The sequence below is a fragment of the Cyanistes caeruleus genome, chromosome Z (assembly GCF_971803275.1).
Source record: "Cyanistes caeruleus chromosome Z, bCyaCae1.hap1.1, whole genome shotgun sequence".
Lineage (NCBI taxonomy): Eukaryota > Metazoa > Chordata > Aves > Passeriformes > Paridae > Cyanistes > Cyanistes caeruleus.
In genome coordinates, this window is record NC_141732.1 from 73097224 (window position 1) to 73119931 (window position 22708).

The window sequence follows — 22708 nt, forward strand, 5'->3', positions numbered from 1 at the left end:
TCAGCTGCTAGCCAGGGTTGGCAGCCTCAGGAGAGCCTTGGCCAGAGCTGCTCACGGGTGTCCAGGGGGGGATTGATGGCTTCCTGGGGAAAAAGGCTGGACCCAGCAGCAATGTCAGCAGAAGTGGAGAAGGATGGGATGCCAAGGCTTTCCCCAGGGAGGGAGCTAGAAAGAGAAGCAGACGATTGACAAGGGACAACAGCATCCTCCTGCAGCAGGTATTTAGTGCTCAGGTTCTGCAATAACCCATAATTTGAGCTGTAAAGGGAGCCCTGGCACTAACTCAGATTCAATAAATGCCTGGAGGTGATCTGAGGTTCATCAGGCCCAAGAGAGGAGCACGGTGGGTGATGAAACGCTATGAGGAATCACCGCTGAGATCCCTGTCCTGCTCCCAGGCACAGAGACCCAAGCCAGTGCTGGGGTGTACCAGGGGTCCCCAGAACACAGCATGGGGCAGCTCCCCTCCCAGCCAGTGCCTGTTGCTAACTTTGTGATTGTGTGTTTGCTGGGAGTTATTATGCCAGAGCTTTGGCTGTTCACTTGTGGCTCACTTTTTTCAATTACTGCCTGCACGCTGCCTTCCCAATTGCCTGGCGGGCCTTGACTCACCTGCCTGCTGAACATAATTTGTTTTTAATATATGGCTCTGGCAAATTTTCTCTTCCTCCCCCTCCTTTTTTTTTTTTTTTTTTTTTTTTTGTTTTGTTTTGTTATTATTAAACAAAATATTTTTTTTTTGCAACTCATGTTTGTAATTAATTCCTAAACAGACAATGTCTCACCAGAGCAAGGAGGGGCTTAGCTAGGTATCCTCAGGGAAGCAGATACTCAGCACCTACAATTAACCTTTCATGCACACCCATCCCCAGGGACCTGTGCCACATCTGAGGATGAAACTCTCCGAGGATGCATTCAGCCCTACTGTGGCAGAAGTACCTCCTGTGGCTGTATAAAACATTTCAGCCTGGCTCCAGTCCAGGGCTGCCAAATCTCTACAGGCAGAGAGAGCTGTCCCACCATCTCTGATGGGTTCCTCTAAATACTGCTTTACTCTTCGTTGCCTGGCTTCTCCCTGGGGCTTGCAGCCCAGCAGGATCTGGGGGCCAGTTTGCACCACCCTTTGTGAAGTTCAATTATTGCAGCAGGTCTCTGTCTCCATCTGTGCAGTGGGAATGTGCTCTGGGAGGCCACTGAGGGTCAGTCTGAGGTCCCAAGAACCCCGGGGAATGAAAGCATCAGGTGGGCTGGAAACACATCCTGGAGTTTGTAACCAACTCCCTAGCTTCTGGCAGTAGCTTAGTTCCTCCAGGGCATGAGGGTGTTTGTGGCCACCATATTTACACTCTTCTGCATTGGTGGGTGGTAATTACAGTCTCTGTCCTTGGGGAGAATCTCTTCACTGAGGAAGGAACCTGATCTGGCAGTGTCCCACCAAGGTTTCACCAAGCAGGGTGGGGGCTGCCTCACTGCCTCCCAAGCAGCCCCTCACCCCCAAATCCCCAGGAGCTGCTCAGCTGGGCCACCACAGAGGAACCCTTCATGCCTTCAGCCCACCCAGCTAAGCAGGCAGAGCTTGGAGCACAAACACTGCCCTGGAGTCTGCCTCTAAATCCCTCTGCACCACGCCTATGCCTCTGTCCTCACTGGGGGGGTCTGTGATGATAAAGATGCTCCCCTTGCAGCCAGGAGAACTGTGAGCACCGGCAGGATCAGCAGCTGATTTATGCAGAAATTACTGTTCAAATCCACTGCTGTGCATGCCAACCAGGACACAGCAGGACCATGCTGACCTGCCCCCTTACACCCACCAAAACCTTTATGTTTTTAAGAAGGTGCAATAGCCAGAGACCCCTAAAATACTTTCACACAGTTTCCCAGAGGGGCAAGAGAAAAAATGACAACGAAATTTCCCTTCAGAAAGCAAGTCAAGGAGGAAAACAGCTGCTCCTAATGACCTGATCCATCAAGTGAGCACTGGCCCTGTCATTTGCTTCCTAAAAGCTCCTGATCATCAGTGATTATCAACGCTGGCCATGTGCATTTTGATCAGGCACAATCAAAGCTGAGTGCAGCTGAAAGAGCCATAAAAGCCTGTGCAGAACAATTGGTATAGAGCCCTGGCTGGAGGTCAGGCTGTGGGAGCTGGCTGCCCACGGGCTGAGTTCCTGCACTTATCAGCCAGCTTGCTTTGGAACTGAATGTAAAAGAGGAGAAATTATGTGGATATCCATGGCGTTTCACTGAAAAGAGACTTAGGTGGGTCTTGGGAAATGGCCTCGGGCACCAGGCTTCCCTAGAGCAGTGGGATATGTGACCTGCAGGAGGGGATAAAATGCATGCCCCAGGTGACAGGACAGACCCCACATTACACACACAAACTGTAGCAGGTGAGGCTCAAAAATTCTTTCTCATAAGCCATAACCACACTGCAGGCAGCCCCATTTCGCTTGGCCTGAACTGCAGTGTTTTTCTTCCAGTTCTCTTTCTGGTGAAAATGTTAATTTTCCAATCAGAAAGATTTGGCTGGAGAAATGTGGGTCCAGCTTTTCCTCTAAACTTGCCGGTGCTTTTCGTGAGTGCTAAAGTTGGTGCACGTGTGGGGAGATCCCCAGGGTGGCCACTGAGAAAATATCCCACCCTCTCGTTTGCAGATGCTGCCAGGACAGTGTGGGCTGGAAAAAGAGTCCATGAAACACGGCCTGTTTTGGTCACTGGATTCTTTGAGGCTAATGAGTTAATTTATTCCGTGTTTAAAGCCTTGTCTGTAAGGCCGGGTTAATGCAAGGAATAAAATTCACTTGGAAAAGGAGATCTGCATCCACAGCTCAGTAGAAGACCTGGCAAGTAATGTGGCAGAATGAGCCTGATGCTGCCTGGGCATCTATTCAGTGCAAACACAAATAAGGTCATAGTAATTAGCGATTCATAAAGGGATGAATATCGGGAAATTAAATAGGTGGTTTGAGGCGTGCTGGTTGAAACGAGGTCTGTGTGGTGATCGTGCATTAGAGGCTGCCCAGGAGGTGGGTGTCTGGCTGCAGCAATGAGACACCTGGGCACAGTTGCTGCTTTGAAGCACAGTTTGCTATTCCTGGTTTTGTGCCCTCGGTTTTGAGTGCCAGGTCAGCCCTGCTTCTGCTGAGAGAAAAGTTAGGTTTGCTCTGGTCCTGGTGCAGGGTTGAGACCATGGAGGAAAAATGACAAAGATTTGCTGCGCCTTAGGGAGGGCTCCCTGCATTTCAGGAGGCGCTTGGTGCAGCTCAGAGGTCTGATTTCCAGCATTTCATCTCATCTTGTCAGAGCTTCCAGTTGTGCTAAAGACTGCCCTGTTATTTCAAGATTCTCCACATCTGCTGCATTGCTGAGTGCTGAGAGGAGACAAGCAGAGCTGAAACGAGCAGGCAGAAGAGAAATGGCAGCAGGATTCCAGCTTTTCGTGCATTTTCACCACATGGACACACGATGCCGAGTTGGATCAGAGCGCTGCAGCTCTGGCTCTCAGCCTCCCCTCTGCCCCATGCCAGGCTCTGGCCAAGCACTGTCCTCCCTGCAAGGGGGGAAAAAATTGTTGCCCAAGGTCATGGAAGGAGCCAACAGGGAGGTTATTTCAGGAACATTAACACATCCTTTAATCAGTGCATTGTGCATGTGCCGGGAAGGCTGTGAGCTCCCTGGAGGGAGGGAGAGGTGTTAGCAAAGGGGTGGTGAGGCCAGCAGGTCATGCTCAGGGCTGTCACATCCCCTGCACAGTGCCAGGCTCCCTGTCTTTGTGCCGAGCCTGGTGATGGGGGCACGGAGTGCCTGCGGGATTAGCAGCGCCTGTAATTAGCAGTTAATGCATTTGACTTTCCTCCTCAGGGCTTGATTATTTCAGTGTGATTAACAGGACCTGTAGGATGCCACTGCAGCCACAACATCAGCTGTTCCCTGCCTGCTCTGAGGCGCGGGTAGCAAGGCAGGGCTGTCTCCTCTGTGTTTTGTGGAGGTCATCATGCTGCGAGTGGTCAGGGGCAGCCAGCAGCCCCACGCTCCTGCCTGAGCCCAGCCCAGCACTGCCCAACCAGGCGTGCGGCTGATGAGACCTCCTGCCTTCTCCTGGCACCTGATTCCTGTGCTGGGATGCCCGCATCACTGGGAAACGTCCCCTGATGTCTTACCTAAACCTTCCCTGCTGACAGCCTGCAGTTGGTTTTGTCTGTGCTCGGTGGAGCTGAGCTCTGCTTACTCCAGTCCCCCTTGCAGCTCCTTTCTACGTATCTGGACACATTTCACCCCTCCCCTCTGCCTCCTCCTGGAAGCTCTGGATTAAGCTGTCGTTATTTTGCAAGCATTGCTTGAGCCATGGACCCCCAAGTAAGACTTCTGCAAGGTCCTGCTTGGAGCAAAAATGCTGTAACAGGAAATGTGCTGAGAAGATGATTTCCAGCCAGGACCACCTCTCCATCTCTTCAGCAGATGCCCCCAAGATGCTGGTGCAGAGCAGAGAGGGTTCTAGGACACCTGAGAGTGAAGTCTAACTTCTGGAATCCTCTTCTTTGGAGTGAAATGCTCAGAGTTTGGCTGTTGATCCAGAGCCATTTAAAAATGTTAGGACTGTCATTAACATGATTAAAGCTCTAAAAAAATGAGACAGAATGAGTAGACCTGGCCAGCACGATGCCCAAAGCACCTGGTGATATGTAAAGAGCTTTACACCTCTTCTGAAAGAAACAAATCTTTTCCTTTCTCTCTGCATAGATCTGGCCCCAGGAGGAAGCTGGAACAAACTGAAATTCCAATCCTAGATGCATTTACCTCCACTCAGAGCTTCCTGAAGAAGTGGTGTCTCATTGGATAATGGCTACATTTTTCATGTTGGGTTCCTGTTTTTATCTGTGGAGATAGGTTATCTCCTGTCTAATGCTATTAAAATCACAGCAGCAAAATAACATTCCCACGGGGGTCTCTAATGTACCCTGTCTGGCTCCCTCCATTGCTCCTTGACTCGATGTGTTGGTGATGACTTAGAGTGCAGGTGAATGTGGGCAGCCATTCACATCATTTGGCCCAAAGCTGTGCTGCCATTCCTCCGTGGCACTTCAAACTTTTCATGGGGAAATGTAGGTCAGTATTTTTCCATCATGTTGTTCTGTTGGGAAACATAAGGGCAGCTTGAGGGGCCCACAGGAGGAACCATGGCAATGGTCAGTGGGCTTTAATGCACCAGAAATCTGCTGGAAAATCTGTTAAAAAATGTGTGTAAAGGTCCTCAGAATAAATTGGTTTGAAATGTGTTTTTTTTTCAGGCTGTGTGGGAAATAAATGATTTGATTCTGGCCAGGCTGGCTAACAGCAGCAGCAGGACGTGAGCCGCAAGCTTAGCGAGAAAAACCCTTGGAGGGCATTCCAGCAGACGTGGTGTTCCCAGGGGTACCGAGGCCCTGGCTGCCCTGCTGTCCCACCTCCTCTGCCCAGCACCTCCTGCATGCACTGGGATGCTGGAAATGGTGTTTCCATGGGCACTGCAGAGCAGCTGGATGCAGGCACTGCCTGCAGCCATGCAGGGCAGCACTCCCTCCCACGGGGCAGAGGTTGTGATGAGAAACGTGCTCTGTGCCCCCGATGTGCTGCACCACCAGAGCCCTGGCTCGGCTGCCCAACACCTGTTGTGGTGCACACATCCACGTGAACACCCACGGACTCCAGCCAGGGTGATCCAAAATTAAATCTGGTTTTAAGGAAATTCCTCTGTTGGCATGGATTGAGCTAGTCCCAACACAGAGGAGAGATGGGCTCTGATCTGGGTTAATATGACCTCCAGGGAGGCAAGACCCCTGCCTCTGCAAGCTGCTGGTGTCCAACTGGTGTCCCCAGCCAGGGGACATCTGTCTGCATCTGTCCAACCTGTGAGGAGAGAAAAGAGCCCACACCCCCTCTTCTGTGGCTATACAGAGCAATTTGGGGCAGAACATCTTCAATACACTTCCATCCATTTTCCACTCCTGGAAACCGAGCAGGATGTTCCCAAAACCCACATCTTAATGACACATCCCTGTCACAAAAGCTTTAATGCTGCCCTGCTTCAGGGGTGGTACTCCGAAAGGACATGGCCACAGCGTGCATCTTTCAGTGACAGGCTCTGCAGTTTGACAAGCTGCCATACCTAATTGCTAATTAATTAAGATTTGCATATGCAGTTTAATTCAGCTGGCTGCAGCCCTCCCAACGGGACCCAGACAGCTGAAAAACATCCCTGATGCAGCACCAAAACATCTTGGTTCCTCTGCTCAATCAGGTGAAGTTATTTTAGTTCTGCCATTGGCAGGAGGTATTTCAGAAGTGCATGAAACACTGTAAATAAGTAATAAAACTGAAAAATCTAATCCATGGAAATATTTAAGATTTCAGGACTATTTCCTGTCTTGTGCTGAGACAAAAATTTGGGCTCTTTTGCCTTCTTACTGGTAGTGAGAAGCTCCTAATTCCAAGGAAGAAGGAAGGGAAGAACAGAAGATTGGTTTGATAACTTCCAGTAGTTTCATGCTAGTTTCAATTTACTTGTTTGTTTGTCTAAATTTATTCCAGTGTTGAAATGTGACCATTTGGATTCATCTGCAGTTCTCTGGTTTGGAAATACATTGGCAGGCAGTTTCATTTTAATAGCCATTGTTGCTTTTGCCCCCAGAAATTTCTGAGCTGGGAAAGTTGGGATTTTGTGACTGACTTTGTTCTGCAAATAGTTTTGGTTTTGCTGAAGCAGCATTCTGGGCAAATGAAACATTTGAAACTCCAGATATGTGGCGTGTAAGTGTATTTCTGTCTATGAATACAGACATATTTTTATGTGTTTGCTCAATTGTGTTTATTTTAGGCAAGAAATTGAGGATTTAATATCAACTAGTTGCACAGAGCAAGCTGGGAAGTTTCCGTTTTGGATGCTATGGTCTGATGGTGCTGCTAACATTCCACACTCCCACCACTGTGGCTTTGCCTTTCCCCTGGCTTGCTGTGGTGGCCTGGGAGATGCTGGAAGCCCTGAGCACCTCCAAAGGGCCAGAAGGAGCCCCTTTCTCCAGATGCAGGGAGTGCATCTGGTCACTCCACCCTGACCATGTGCTGTCACAAGCAGCTTGGGACTCCTGAAGCATGAGCTACTTTGTTGGTCAAAAAAAAAAAAAAGACAAAACAAATGCAGGAAAAGGGCCAGACATGGTGCAGAGCAACATCTGAGCAGACCCAGAGGGTGGTTGGGCCCTGGGACAGGCTTCCCAGAGAAAGGGTCACAGCACCAAGCCCGACAGAGCTCAAGAAGTGTCTGGACAGCTCTCAGGCACATGGTGGGGTTCTTGGGGTTGTCCTGTGCAGGGCCAGGAGCTGTAGTGATTCCTTTTGGGTTCCTTCCAACTCAGCATATTCTATGATTCTAAACCCACCTGGAGATGTTCTTCATCCTGTAGGGATATATGGGTGGGAGGTAGCCAGTGGCTACAGAAAATCGTGGTCCACCTCATGTGTCCCATCTGGGTTGTTTGTACTGTGACACTGACTCTGGTTGTCCCTTGCCTGTGAAGCCCATGCCTAAATCCAGATGATCCAGTCATGCTTTTTGTGAGCCCTGAATTTTACCTTCTTCAGCAGGAAAACCCCAAAGGTGACAAGCAAATGTGCTTTTTAAAATAAAAATGTGCTTTTTCCTGGATGGCTGCCTCTGCCCAGGGAGCAGGTTGCTCCAGCATGGAGGATGATGCTGAGTGACCAGCATAAGCTGTTCCTGGGCTGGATGAGAAGAGTGGGAACAGATGGAGGGATTTGCTGCTCCATCTGAAGATTTCAAAATCCTCACAGGTTTGGAAAATGCAGCATGGAGATGAGCTGAGGCTGGGGTCCTTTTTACACCCTGCTCAGAGTGTTTGGTGAGCTTGGGGCTTGTTGTCTACCTGGTTTTGCTCTTGTGTTGCACGACTAAACCACCCAAAATTCAACCTGGCTGCTGGTGGTTAGAGACACAGGCTTGATACACAGCTGTCTGGGGAAAAAAACCGCTCAGATTTAAGTGTAGAGCACCCCAAGATTTTTACCTCAGTCCTGAAGCAGAAATTTATCTGGATACCAACCTTCCTACAAAGGCCATTTTGGAGATAAAAGTGAGCTGGGGAAAGGAGAGGAGAACCATGGAGCAGAGAAAGAGACAGTGATGGCTGGGGCTGGGGTTTGATCTCATTAGGCTGTCCTGGGCTGCAGTCAGTCCTGGGGCCAAATGCAGCCCCCAGAGCTGGATGCAGAAGAGGTCCTTTCCTCCTTTGTGATACCGCACAGGCAATTCTGTGATGCCTCCAGCCTGTATGACCAAGAGGCAAATACAACTCTGAACAAAACAAAAGCCTTTTATTTTTCTATCATGCTCCATTTCCAGCCTACAAAGTGGAAAAAATAAAAAGTGTCTTTTTTCTGGGAATTTTCTGACTGACTCCAGCTGCCTCCCCCGTTCGGCTGCAGCCAGCAACAGGCTTAGAAATACCAGGTTTAATTAAAACAATCTTTTATGTTCCGATGCAAGCCTTATTTCCTCTACCTGGTGAGAAATGGCTCTTGCCTCAATCAGCAATTGAAGTCTGAGATTGCTGTGCTGAGCAGAACGGCGGCCACTTTCTGTTAATTAAAGCTTAGCTCAGGCACTGCCACCCGATCCCCCCAAGAGCACTTCCCAAAGTTTGTCTCCAGCCTCCCAGGACCAGCAAAGTGACACAGGCATTAGCAGGACGCAGGAGAAAACCTGCTGGTTTCTGTCCCATTCTAGTGATTTACAAACCAAAATATATATAATTTATTTGGTTGGGGTTTTTTCCTCTGATAAGAGAGCTTTCGCAGCTGTTTGGAGAGCCTGTGTGAAAGAGATGGTATTTCTAACTGCACACTCTAACTTAGCATTATCAAGTTTTACTCTTAAGCTGTATTTCTATTCCTCCCAGGACTTCTTCCTGCCCAGTTTCTGGTTTCCCACTGGATGCCAGAGTCTCCTTACTGCAGTGTCTGGCAGGTCTGTTTGCTCCAGATGGTTCCTGTGCTGTCCCCCAGGTATGTGGGAGCTGGGCATTTCCCAGTGTTTGGAACAAGAAGGGGAAGGTAAGAAATTCTCCTGGCTGGCAGATGGCTCCACCATGCCAGCTAGAATTAAGGCTGAAATTATGAGATCACTAAAATGAGATTTACAATAGTGGAATAAAGTTACTGAAAGATGAGTACAACTCTATGCATTATTAAGAGTGCTTAACAATAAAGATCCTCACTGCATCAGCACCTCGTTTAGCTTCTTTCTTCTTCTCATATAAAGCTATAATCTCTCTCTATTAATGTAAGACCCAGTTTCTTTCTATAAAACAACTTACTTTTCACAGTCTCCAGCATGGGAAGTTGAAGGTGGAAAGAGTCCTTTTGTCTGTGATGCCCCAGGTGAAAATATTCTCGTTCTACTCTTCTTCCCCAGGCATTTGGCTGCCCATGCAATGACAGGAGGGTCAACTCTGCTTTTCTCATTTTGCACCCACCTGTACCAGGTGCCCTTGACAAGGGGTCCCTGGCTCCAGTTCATACCCTGCTGCAGCCCCCTGAAGACACCATTCATTCTCATTTGTGATCAAGCTGTGAGGACAACTGAGAGCTTTCAAACCTAGTGATCATCTGCTAACAGGCCCAAGGACCCTCAGCTGATGAGAGATGGGGGTGCTTATGCAAGCAAACCAAACAGAATTTCCCTCCAAGTGGTGGAACCTGGATGAGCATTCCCTGACACCACTGGCATTTTGGGAGGATTGCATAGGAGGACTCTTCTAGTTTCAGCTCTGGGTTTGTGGTTGGTGGATTTGCCCCCTTGGTGGTCAATTCAGACCCAAAGTTGCTCATGTCAGACAGCTGTGAGTGTTGGCATGACTGAGGTGTGAGCACACAGCTTGTCTTTATTCTAGCCTCAGGATCTCCAGGGGCTCCATTTCCAGTTTCCAGCCCCAGACCAGAGGCTTTGTGCAAGAGAGGTCAGAGGAGATGAGCCAGTGTCCATGGAGCACACAAATAATACGTGTTCAGGTGGTGAGGACTGGCAGAGCTGAGGCCAGTGCTGGCCACAGGGATCACATCCATGTGGAGTGCTCTGGTATCACACTGAGACCAGAGTTCTCTCTCCTCACAGCCTCATCTACTCTTACCACCGGTGTTCAGGTCACACAAACTGCAGGAGAAGGGGTGAGGAGCTGTCTTCTAGAAATACTTGCAATATGTGGGATGTCACTCCCCTCCAGCGTGAGCAGAGAGCAGCTTCTCCAGCAGACAGCCTGCCAGCAGGTTTAGGTTTAGATCAGCTGGAGTTTCCCATAACTCCAAGAGGTGCCAACAGCATCCCACATCACCCTCCCACCAGCTCTCTGTGACCTCTCACCTTTTCCCCCACCAGCCAGGGGTTTGGCTGCTTCATTCTGTTTTCTCCATCCCTCAGTGCCCATGTCTGGGTGTGGCTCTGCAAAGCCATGTCCCAGTGTGAACTCCCCACTTCCCCTGCGAGGCACGAGGCTCCAGTAAGCTCCCAGCTGATGTCATCCCACCTTGCTGCTCTGAAAGGAGGGAGGATGGCCAGGCAGAGCTCTGGACATGATCTTGCAAGGTGACTCCACCTCGTGAAGCCCCAGCTCTACTGGATGCAGGGCATCTACCCTGCTCTCTCCCAGAAGAATGGGGAAATTCTCAAGGCTTCTGGTTTTTGTTTCTGAAGAAATTAGACTCATTCAGGGTGGTTTTGGGAAAAGCAGGCAGCAGCAATCCTTTGCAGCTGCAGAGAAGGAAAGGATTTCATGTTGTATGCAAGGATCACACGGCAATGCTGCTTCCACTACACAGTAGCCTGTCACTCCTTCAAGCCTCCATAACTCACATTTGGGCTGAATTTGTTTCCTGACCAATTTTTAACCAGTAGATAATTGGCCACGCCATTATTTACTCCTCACCTGTGGTAGTCCCTTAGGTTCCTGAGTGTGTCAGAATCCATATACACCTCTAGGAAACAGGGGGTAACTCAAGGTGCCTCTCTGGTCCTCCACCTCTGCAAGGGTTAGCAGAAGCTTTTGCCTTGACAAGACAGACCTTTCTAAGCAGAACTTTCCCTACTATTTTTTTTTTCCAAGCAGAGCCCTGCTGGCAGCAGACACATCCCATTCCCTGGAGCACCTAGGCAGCTCTGCACTGCAGACCCTGCAGGGAACCTCGAGGTGGCACTTCCCTAACCAACTCCATCTGTGCTAGGGAGAGCCTGCAGCAGCACCCAGCTGCTGTGCTCCCACCTCTGCTGCACAACCCAGTGCACAGGTAGGTCAGACTTATCTGCAAGACAGGCAATTGCAGAGGCACCTTCCAGCCCCAAATATCCCTGGGAGGTTTGCCTCTACATTCTCTGGAAAGTCATTGAAGGGCTTCTCTATCCCTAAATATCCCTCAGAGGTCCCCTTGCTGAGCACAGGCCAAGTCTACCCTACTTAGTGAGCCGGAGCTGTTGTCAGAGTTGACACCACGCAAGATTTACTCCATCCTGCGTGAAAGGAAAGACCAAACCCTCACATCTGAGTTAATGAAACAGTCTGAGGAGACAATAGTTCCTAGCACTGCGAGAGCTTGCATTAGTGAGCTGGGGTTATGGAGAGCTCTGATCAATAAATATGTTGCCACAGCTTTTCGGAGCATCCATCACTTGTCAGGAAATGCATTTAGGCTAATACCTGCAGAGGGCATAAACCAGCCATAGGAATTAAAACCTGCCACATGCCAAATGGTAATGCACAATTTAATGATCACAGGATCTGATAAATAAGCAAAACTGTGAAATGAATAAATACACTCTGGCATCAACATCTGCAACTCAACCTGACCACATTTAGAGGCTCAAGATTAACCTGCAAGGTGCTTCTCTGGGCTCATCTGTTTTCAGTACGTGGGCAGCAAAGGCAGCAGCCTGAAACTCTTTCCCAAGAGAGCCCAAAGGACTTTCAGAACCAGTGCTTCTTGTCACCTTAAGCAGTGGTGTAAGTAGGAAATGAGCAAGCTTCCAGTGGAGGGAAAGCTGCAAAACAAAAGTCACAACAATGAGCTCTACTCCACAGCCGTGCTGGGCAAAGCAATCAATACAGGGAGGGACTGAAGCTGCAGTAAAGAGAGTTTAAGCTAGACAGCAGAAAAAAAGAGCAACTGGTCATTCCTGACTGTCAGAGGGTGAGAAGTGAGGGGGATTTTAGAAAGAGGCCAGGCAAGCTAAGGGGAGCTGATCATGGGACCAGAAGCTCCAGAGAGCCTCTCCAACTCATCTGCCTCCCCACAAGGTTTATCCTGTGCTTCTCCCAGAACTACCCAAGGTTCTCACAACATAACCTGGGAGCAGGTGGGACGAGACAGGAGGAAAGGAACAAGTCCAAAGTGAGAAATAACCCTTAAAAGAGCAGACTGAGAGAAAGATATGCTGCTGAGACTGCTGCTGCTGTCCTGCTTCAGTGCTTATCCAGGGGAGGGCTCGGCATGGGAAAGGGAGGATAAGCAGCATGAAATTAAGAAAGGGAAATTCTCAGGTCTGTAGCAAGAAAAAAACTTCCTGACAGGAAGATTTATGAGGCTGTGGAGAAGCTTTTCCCAAGGAAAGCCTAGGGCATTTGAAACTAGATTAAACAGTGGATCCAGGGATGCAAACAGGGAAAACATTTGTGCTGCAGGAGAGTTGGGCTAGAGGGAGCTGGGTAAGGCACTGCCCATTGCTGATTTATTCCTGATCTGTGCGTGGTCTCCCACAATATCCATTGTCACATTCTCCCTGGTCCTTGAGAATGTGGAAGGTGGCCTTCATGGCCAGCATGGACCAGGGATCCTTAAATATCTCTTTCTGCCAGCTTGAAGACCAGCTCAAGCATCTCCTTAGGATCTTCAAGCAGCTCAAGCACAGCCCTGCAATTCCCCTGACAAGGCATGGCATGTGCTGCTGAGGCCCTGAGCTGGCCAGCATCACTTCAGCTGGAGCTGTTATGGTGCAAGGAGATGTTTGGAATAGATTTAGAATAGATATTAGGAAAAAAAAAAATCTTCACCATGAGGTTGGGGAGGCACGGAAAACTTGCTCAGAAAAGTTGTGGATGCCCTGGAAATGTTCAAGGCCAGGTTGGATGGGGCTCTGAGCAAACTGGTCTAGTGGAAAGTGTTCCTGTCCATGGCAGGGGTGGTTGGAACGAGATGATCTTCAAGGTACCATTAAAACCAAAACCATTCTATGATTTTATGAGACCAGGTCTCTAGGCCAGAGTCAGTGAAGGCAAACAGCTACAGCAACACACAAACTTCCCAGGGCAAAAAGAAAAGGGCCACACACTCTTTGGGGCTAGGGTACAAGCCACTGGATAGACAGTGGAGGCTGTCACTCACCACCATCTGGACCAGCTCTTTCTCCTGGGACTCCCAGTGTCAGGATCTGTCCTGCAGCTGCCCTAGTCTTAGTCTGTGGTGAACAAGGCCAGCCCATGGGCCAGAGATCTTTTCTGAGAATGCCCCAGCTCACTGCCGGCCCTCACAAGCAGCCCACACCACAGTCCCACAGCCAGCCTCTGTTTCAAGCTCAGTCAGGAGAGCCCAAGCACATGATGTGGAGAGGGGAATTCAAGCCCACATGAGCACGGATGCTTGAGCAGGGGACAGTGTAATAGCAAGGGCTGAGCAGTTCAGGCTCTCTAATATTTGTGCTGCTGCTGGTACCAGCTGTCTCAGAGACTCTGAGGGAGCTCCTGGCCTGATTAAGGACAGCAGAAGGTTTCAGCTTTGGCTTTGTTTTGCACCAAAGTTTTGAAGCTATTCCCACAAAGCCCCTTCCTGCACCCTTCATTCCCCTCTGCTTGAACTCCACTAGTCATACAATGGCACAGTGAGCCCATTCATGCAGCTGACCCACCTGAAATGAACCTGGCATGCCCCACACCACCCAAAATACATTTTTTAGCCATATCAGTACCACTTCTTGGCTCACCATGCAGTCACAAGAAGGTGATGAAGTATACAGTGGGGTGGAATTCTGTTTGGCAGGAGGGCAGTACCTCATCATCCTTTCTCAGTTTATGATGTTCCACTGCTTCCCACAGCCACTGCCCATGTGATCATTCAACAAATCTGTGCCTCCTCATTGTCTCTGTAGGACACAAAGGAACACAAACCCACTTTCTCTAAAGAGCCCATGAAAACTAAGACAGAAAAAGTTGGAAGAAATGTCTAAATCCCTGTCCTCAACACACGTTTGAGCCAGGCTCTGTTAGCCAGACTCACTCTTCGCTTGCCCTCCTTCAGTGATCACATGCATCGTTTTGCAAACAGCCCACACACACACACACACTTTGCAATGTCACCTCCAATTCTCACAGCAGCCTCTCCCTGATTTGATTATACCCCTGACAGTTTGCTCCCTGATTAGCCCTCCTGCCGCAATCCCAGGACAATCCCACTGCTGAGTTGTGGGTGGTTAACAACACCCCAGCCTGATCTCCATTAGGATGCTCCACAAACATCCCTACCCAACCTGGGAGGACAGGGCAGAAGCAGGCCCTGTCAAGGGACAATGCCATCAGGATGTCAGCCACACTCAGATTTCTGGGGGAGACTTGCTTTTTTCCTTCCAGTTCAACCTAAAGCTGATTTTTGACTCCTGAGGGTGTCCATCTACCTGAAAGACCAGGATGTCCACCCCATGGCCTCCTCCACATAACCAGCTGCCAGGTGAGCTGCAAAGACTGCAGTGCCTGTGTGTAGCTCCCTACCAAAGTCCCCTTCCAGACTATTCCACCTATGTGGAATAATTTGTGAAAGCCTCTTCTGACACCATGTAATCAAGCAGTGATATGTAAGAGGGAGCTCTCATTCCTCACTCCTGTGTCATGACAGGTGACGAATTAGGAAAAATTATAACCCAGCACAGATTCAAATGAGAAAATTGCACCCTGTCTTTCCAGGACCCTCATCACTGCAAACACAGCAGTGCTGCCTCCCCTCCCAGCCTCAGCCTGGAACAGCAGAAGAGAGGTGGGTCTGAGAACACCTTCTCCAGGCACAGAGGCACATATACCTGCTACAAGACAAAAACTGGACTCTGAGCTTGTGCATGCCAAAAGTACGGCCACCCCTGATGAGTAGCAGTGGGAGGGGAAGGGAGCAGCCCTAATTCTCCTGTGGAGCATGAGATGGAAGCAGTCATTACACTGCTGTGTCCTCTGTCCTGCCCACCCTGCTGAGGTGCAAGGGTGTGGTGGTGTGTGCACCCTCTCACCGTACAACCCCAGTGTCCCAGCAGCAAAGGAATAAACAAATCTAGAGATACTAACGTTGTGCACAAATTCAGAACAGATGTTCCAGCAAGAACCTGAAAAAAATACATAATTAAGAAATGGATAGAGGAATCCTGTTCCTCTTTACTTTAGGGTTGTTGTTGTTTTTTTTCCCTGGAAAGTGCTCTCATGAGCCTGCAGGCCACGCCAGTGGCTTCCTGCAATGTTTCATCATGGAATGGGTGAAAGATCCCCTTTTGGGATGAGGTATTCAAAACCTGGACTCTTTTATTTGACATCTGCTGCAAGAGAAGCCAATGCAAGGAAAGGAAGAGATCTTCTATTTCACCATCTTGCAATAATTCAGGACAATTGAAGGGACAAAAACCAGAAAACAACCCCAAAACCCGAAGGAGTGAGGGAAGAGAGAACAACTCACAAGAAGAAAAAGAATCAGCCGTTCCTAAACACAGAGCAGTGATGCAGCCAAACCAAACAGTAATGATTCATGGACCTGTCTTCACCCTTCGTTTTTCCTATAATGAGCAAAGAAACCACAGAAATGTGGAGCCGAGGTCTCTCTCCACTCCAAAGGAATGGGGAGGACAATCTATGAGACTCCACTGCCTTTTGAGGGGTTTCATCATGGTCCAGCAACTGTATGCTCAGCCCAGCCCCACCACCAGCGTCCTTGCCCATCTCACCTCATCTCATCTCATCTCATCTCTATTTACCTATTGTCCTTGCTGGGCTGGGTTTGCTTTCCACTGCACCCTGCAGAGAGGTGGAAACAGGTACCACAGCCAGGTCTCTGCTCCTGCCTTTGGTGGGGCCAGCTGGAGAAGAAATACATGTTGTCCCCAGCCAGCTCTGCTCGCAGCTCAGCCTGATGTCACTGAAGCCAGCAGGAGCCATCTCCTGTCCAGGCTTGAGCAGTGCTGGCTTGGGAGCAGATGCACACCCATTTGTGAGTTCCAGCTGTGCACAGACAGGCAGCACCCCCCACCCCAAAGCTACAGCTGGGGACCCCCAGAGAGGGACAAGACTGAAAACCACAGCTCAGACATCTTTTGAACATCACAGAGATCCTGAAAACTGTGGATGGACTTGTTCTGTGCAAATAGCTGCAGGACCTCACAACACTTCTTCCCCTGTCCCAAAGGCCCAGGAGTCCTCGTGCTTCCAGCCTGCAGCTCAGGGAACAGGTTGCATTCTCACTTCCTGAGCTACACCACGTAGCCTTGGGTCTGGCTGAAGAGCTTTGAAGAGGTGGCAGAGCACACCCTGAAAAGTAGGATGATTCCTCTGTCAATTCTTCCACAGCAATGGACAGTGCAGAGCAACAGCTCTTCATCCTCACCTCCTCGACCCCAGCAAGCCTTGCATTTCCACATGAGATCCCCATGACGCCACCATAGTGGCCACCAACAGCCTTGGGCTTTCAGGAGAGGAGTGTTCCCAAAGGCTCTGGAATTTTGCCTTCCTCGTTTCACCGCTGTATGGTAGCAGGGGCTGTCTACCACATCCCCACAATGTAGCCTGCAGAGGAAGGATGATTCAGATGTCTCTGGGTCCATGCTCACTCTTGGAGATGCCTTGGGAGTTAAATGGCTCAGAGCCCTCTTTGAAGCCATGAATTGCTTCTCACTTCCTCTCCAAAATGTTGGCAGCCCTCCAGGGCTTACTAGCAGATGAGCAGCTCAGAGCCAAGTCAAATCCCAGGGTATCCCAAGATAGACATTCAATCCAGGGACAGAAACACACTCCTAAGGGTGTTACCTGGAGCCCATCAAATCCCATTAGGAGGAATCACAGCAATGGGGCAGCAGAGAGCTCCTCTCCACAGTTACATGTCAGGATATGACTATTATCTGAGCATGTTACCAAGGCAGGTTTACTTTCAGCCTCTATTGCTTCAAATATCTGCTGCAGTCTCCACATGGCAACAGAGAGCTGGCCTTGCCACCCGTTCATTCAGCAGTCTCAGCCAGACATTGCTTGGGTCTCACGAGGACTGGTCCTGCCAACTGGCTAACCATGTCCTCTCCTGTTCAAAGCAGTGCTCCAGTCACTGCGACCCTTCAGGGATGTGAAAAAAATTCAATCAGATCCAGCAGCTCAATAACACTTTGCCTTGGACCTCAGCAGATGAGTGGCAGGGACCGGAGGGAGCAGTAAGAGATGCAGGAGAGCTGAAATGGAGTATTCCTCCTGGTTATATTTCATTTTCATGCTGTCTCTGCAGTTTCTCATTCAAGTCAGAGAGCAAAGAGACAAATTGCTGAAGACAAGCCACTTTACAAGGGTTTCTATTCCCATTTTGTGGCCCCTGAGGATTCTTCTTGCACTGCCCCCAAGCCTCCTGGAGAACGGCTTGACGTTTGCAAAGGTTGCTCACCTCCTCTGAGTGGAAAAGCAAGTGTTTGTTCAGCTTCTCAGGGGGCTGGTTATCTTGTTAGATTTGTAAGAGCATTTAACAGGTTGCTTAGCTGCACGCCCTTGAAATATCTAAGGCAGCATTTTTCAAAAGTACCATCAGCAACACGCTGGGCTCAAGCTAATTATCCCCATCTCCCAGCAGGACAATTGGCTCAGTCCAGAGCACAGTGCTGACCCAGCCACAGGACTGCCTCCACAGGCACATCTGTGCCTGCCTGTCTCAAAGCCTGGGCAGGGCATTCCTGCTTCCCTCCCACCCTCAGCTCCTCGCTGTGCACAGGTGTGGGGGTAGCAAAACAAGCACTGTGCAGATGGACACCTGTCCAGACCAAGACTTCATGTCTCCTGGTGTAGAGGCTATAACCCTCAGGCACAGCCCCACAACATCCCAGGTTTTCAAGGGTGTTCTTGATTGTCTCCATGCCACTCCCTCTGCCTAGGACATGTCAGAAGTGGCATGTCAGAGTCCCTCAGGACCACAAGGGAGCTCAAACTTCCCTGTCTGGTAAGTGCCATCCTGCAGGTTTCCCTTGGGCCATCACAAAAGTTTTAGTTTGTCTCTTTCTTCCTTTGTGCCCATCTTGGTGCTATCTGCCCCTTCTCCTTAATATCATCCACTGGAGTACTTTCTTACTCCTCATTATGCTGACTATTTTGTCTGCAAAAGCCATCTCCTTGCAGGTATCCTGCCAGGCCTCCTAATCCCTTCCATGCTGAGATCCATGTCCCCTAACAGCCAGCCCTGCTGCTGGTCAGACAGACCAGAGGGTGGTAGAGTGGTCTTGTCAAGCTGGGCATGGCAGCCCAAGAGGACACCAAGGTGCAGGGGCCATCGCCAGGTGGGCTCTGTGCCTTCCCTCCCCACAAGGCCAGCAGGCAGCTCTGGCAGGGAGCAGGAGAATCCAGGAGACACTACAACCATGTAGGACAGGAGCAGTCGCCCTGGGAGCAGTTAATGTCCCCTGCACAATTTACACATCATTGCACCCTTGTTAGCAAGATCCAGCTTGTTGCACCTCCTGTGCAATTCATAATCACTTAACAAAGCCACTGATGTCAAATTAGCCAAACATCAGCAAGCAGGGAATGGTTGTCAAATTCACCCTATTAACTGGTGGCGAATTATCTCATTGTGCCTCCCATATACTAATTGCAAACTGTTTCCTGTAGCCCACCAGTATCATTTAAGCTTTAGGAAGGATCAAGGCAGCAGCTGTGTTTCTCCAGTGCTTTTCATGCTTCTGCACCCACCCTTGGAGCTCCAGTTGCAGCATGGAGGAGCTGGCCTTCCCCATTTTGCTAATGGAACTAGATGTTCAGAGAGGAGTTTGCAGCTATTTAGTTCCATCAGGGGATGAGGGGATGCTGTCAGCATCCCTTTGGACAATAGAGGAGTCTGATGCAGAGCCAGGTTCCAGGGGCTGGTGCAGAGCTGAGGGGTTCCAGGCTGCAAGCAGGCAGTGCAGGCAGCAAGGACCTCTTTGCCCAGTGGATTGCAGGTTACTGTACTGTGCTTACAGGGAAGAACAAGGCATCTGAACACCCTGCCCTGTGCACAGCTGCTAACTACAAAATCACAGAATGGTCTGAACTAGAAGGATCTTAAAGACCTTTCCATCTCTTTCCAACCACCCTGCCCTGGACAGGGACACTCTCCACTATCCCAGATTGCTCAGGGGCCTCTCCAACCTGGCCTTGATCACTGCCAGGGATGGGGCATCCACAGCTTCTGTGGGCAGCCTGTGCCAGTGCCTCACCACGCTCATAGCAGCCTGGGTACAGGGCTGGAAACCAGTGTTGAGATTTCTCAAACAGAGCATCTCAACTCTGTTCTGAGTCTGGGAGGTGATGGAAGGCAAACCATAAAGATCTTTCACATGCTGTGCCAAACACCAGGGACAAAGCACTGCAAACACTGCTGTTAGCCAGAGATGTGAAACTTGCCTTCAGGACACTCCAAAATGCAGCTTCAGGCAATGCAGCACAGGTCCTCAGGAAGGGCGATGTCCCACAGCCTGATTTTTCTGCCCCATCTCACCCTCCTCACCACCTTGTGGTGCCCACATTGTGTCTGATGACTGATGGACACTCCTGGGCCTTTGAAGTTTGGAAGAGTAGTTTCCCCACCAGGGCCAAGAGTGAGGGTCTCTCCAGGGTGTGCAAATGGTGACCCACTGGAAGGAAGAAGCTCTGAGAGAAGGCAGAAAGGAAAGGACTCCTGAGAGCATCCTTGAGCACCAAGAATAATTAAGTGGGCTTCCTGCCAGATTTTTCCAGATGTCTAATTAAAAAAAAAGTCTGCTCATCTGGCTGATCCCAGTGCAGAAGGCTCCCCAGCTCAGCCTCAGCTTGCCTTTGTGATGGGATGAAGGCAGCCACTGAGCTGCTGGGTGCAGAGCTCTTCCTGCTGGCCTTTCTCCTCTGGCCTGATCTGGGTATCCAACTGGGGAACAGTGGGACATAAACCTCACCATGCAGACACCAAGGGAGCCACAGCACAGCTGAACCCAGTCCATGGGAGACTCCATCCTCACCTGCTCACTGCAGTCACTCTGGTTTCCCAAGGAACCATGAAGACCAACAGCATGCAGGGAACATTGCTGTAGGGCAAACCAGTGCTGTTTCTCAGAGAAATCTGGTAAATCCTGTCATGCTGCAGTCACAGTGCAGCTTGCTGTAAGAACTTCTTAGCTCTCTGCTCTGGGTCTGCTGCAAGTGCACAAGAGCACAAGCAGCACTGGGGGAAAATTCCTTGCACAGCATGGCTGGTCATGGGGGACTGCCCAGGGCAGGAAAACAGCCTCAAATATTGCAAGCTGCAAAGCTGCTGGAGAAGACAATTTGGCTGCTGCGAAGACTGAAAAAATAAGATAATTAAAAGAATACAATAATATAAGAAAATTAAAAGAAGGTCCAATACACATTTTCTCCACAGGTACCCAGAAATTTTTGCCATCTGAGGTGCCATTTCCCTCCAAAAGATCACAGAGACCTCATGGATCCAGCTGGATACAACATTCCTCTTCTGACAGAGCAGCCACTGCAGGCTGACAGGGGCGTCTGCTGCACCCTGCTGCAGAGCAGGACCAGCCAAACCTCCCTGCCATGGGTCCAGAGAGAAAAACAGACCTCTCCTGAAGGAGGAGGGATGGGAGGCAGTGAGGAATCACAGAGTCTTTTAGGTCAGGAACGACCTCCAAGACACTGAGTGCAATCTTTGACCAATCACCACCTTGTCAACCAGAGCACAGCACGAAGGCCATGTCCTCCTCAGACACCTCCTGGGATGATGACTCCACCACTTCCCTGGGCAGTCTGTTTCAATGCTTGACAACCCTTTCCATGAATAAATTAATGAAAACAACACTGCTGACAATTTCTAGAGCAGCTCCAGGCTCCCTTCTTACTGTGGCTTCAGGAGGTCTCTGAACCCAAATTAGTGTTTCTTGACCATTTCCCTGTGTGATGCTGACATGATATTTTTGCTGCTAGAGAGGATTTTGCACAAAGAGCTTGGTGCCTGAGCTCACCAAAAAGACATGAAACTTTGCTTCACCAAAAAGATGTGAAACTCCTCCAAGCAAACAGTGCCCACCACCCATACATAAGGTACCCATCACGTACATATGGTAAAATCCCCCTTGCCCATGTTTCCTTGAGAAAAGGGAATGACATTGCCTTGAAGACACTCATTAAAAAGAATCAAAACTAGATAAAGAGCCAAAGAGATGAATCCTTTTTCCCTATGCAGGAAACATAGGGACTGGATAAAAATATCCTTTTGGAGGCTCAGCATGGGCACATTCCTCCTCACAAAAAAGACCTTTGAAAGGCCAGCTGAGTACAACTACAGAGCAAGGAAGAAAAGGGGGCAGATTTCACATATTGAAGGCTTGTTCAACTAAGGAATTTTAAAAGAGCACAGCCTCTGGCAGGTTAAATGTAAATACACAATAAGACAGCTGGAAAAGAGTATGAAGATCAATTTGCCATTACCATAAAAATGAATGGTCCCTCCTTCAAGGGTCCCTGTTTCAGGAGCAACAGAGTTTGCAGGACCATGAGGTCACAGAATCACAGAATTCCAGAATGTTGGAAGGTACTGCAGAGGGTCCCACCACCCTGACCATCCTAGAGCCTGTGACACAGAATTGCATCCAGGCAGTTCGTAAGTACCACCAGTGAAGGAAACTCCACAGCCTCTCTGGGAAATCTGCACAGTAAAGAAATTCTTCCTCATATTCAGATTTCTGCCCATTGCCTCGTGCCCTATTGTGCAAAACCACCAAGCAGAGCCTGGTCCATCCTCTCACACCGTTCAGATACTGACAAACATTGATGAGGACCCCTCTCAGTCATCTCTTCTCCAGCTGAACAGGCCCAGCTCCCTCAGCCTTACTGCATAAGAGAGATGCTCCCATCCCTTAATCATCTTCATAGCCCTCTGCTGGATTCACACCAGGAGCAGCACATCTCTCCTGTACTGAGCCCAGACCTGGACACAGCACTCCAGATACACCTCTGGGCTGAGCAGAGGGGCAGGATCACCTCTCTAACCTGCTGCAATTCTCTTCCTAATGCACCCCAGGACACCATTGGCCCTCCTGGCCACAAGGGCTCCACTGGCTCATGGATAGTTTGTTGTCCACTAGGATCCCCAGGTCCTTATCCTTCTGCTTTCCAGCTGGTCAGCCCCCATTCTGTGCTGGTGCAAGGGGTTATTCCTTCTCCCAGATGCAGGGAATGAGGACAAGCCCACAGCAGAACAAAGCAGAGGACCATTGCTATTCAAACACTGCAAGCAGGTTTGGAAGGGTTCCCATCCCATAAGTTTTCTATGGCTGATCTCAAAACAAACCTGAAGACAAGCAGCAAAACAACCCCTAAAGGAGTTGAGGTGGTGGCAGAAGAGCAGGGGTGTTTTCCCAGTTAGAAATGGACAAACAGGCTGGGATGCATGATCAGTTTCT

General features: G+C 49.6%; 1 protein-coding gene and 1 long non-coding RNA gene across 3 annotated transcripts in view; one reads left to right on the forward strand and one right to left on the reverse strand.

The window, feature by feature from the left end:
- The window catches only part of GALT (galactose-1-phosphate uridylyltransferase), a 48634-nt gene that overhangs the window by 3191 nt on the left and 22735 nt on the right, over nucleotides 1-22708 (reverse strand). The window contains exon 12 of one of the 2 annotated variants that reach the window (XR_015280087.1): nucleotides 14015-14173. The gene's annotated coding sequence lies outside the window, so the exon portion shown is untranslated. Of the gene's footprint in view, nucleotides 1-11789; nucleotides 14174-22708 lie in introns of those variants that run through there. The other variant, XM_086867017.1, reaches the window with a different exon arrangement.
- LOC147648578 (uncharacterized) lies at nucleotides 2116-6102 on the forward strand. Its single transcript, XR_015280088.1, has 2 exons — nucleotides 2116-2259; nucleotides 2655-6102. It is a non-coding gene; the product is annotated as an uncharacterized LOC147648578 (long non-coding RNA).